Source organism: Fulmarus glacialis, unplaced genomic scaffold, assembly GCF_000690835.1.
Source record: "Fulmarus glacialis isolate BGI_N327 unplaced genomic scaffold, ASM69083v1 scaffold16680, whole genome shotgun sequence".
NCBI classification, from domain to species: Eukaryota; Metazoa; Chordata; class Aves; order Procellariiformes; family Procellariidae; genus Fulmarus; species Fulmarus glacialis.
The window spans coordinates 1-298 of NW_009185942.1; positions in this window are offsets into that span (position 1 = coordinate 1).

Here is a 298-nt window from a genome sequence, read left to right on the forward strand (position 1 = left end):
GGTCTGTGGGAGCAGCTCCTGGGGAGCACACTGAACTGGGCATGGAGTGGGTGAAGCGTGCCCGTGTGGGCTCTTCTGCCCCTCCACGTCCCTTCTGTGGGGGATGGAGTGGGAGATGTTGGGTGTTGGTGGGACTCATGCTCCTGGGACCCCGGTGGGGTGCGAGAGCTGGTCTCTGGCCCCAGGCTGGTCTCTGGCCCCAGGCTGAGAGACCTTGTGGGAGCCTCTCGCTCTCCAGCTCTGGCCAAGGCCCAGGGGACCATGCTGGGCTCTGGGGACGGTGGCTGTTGCATCAGCC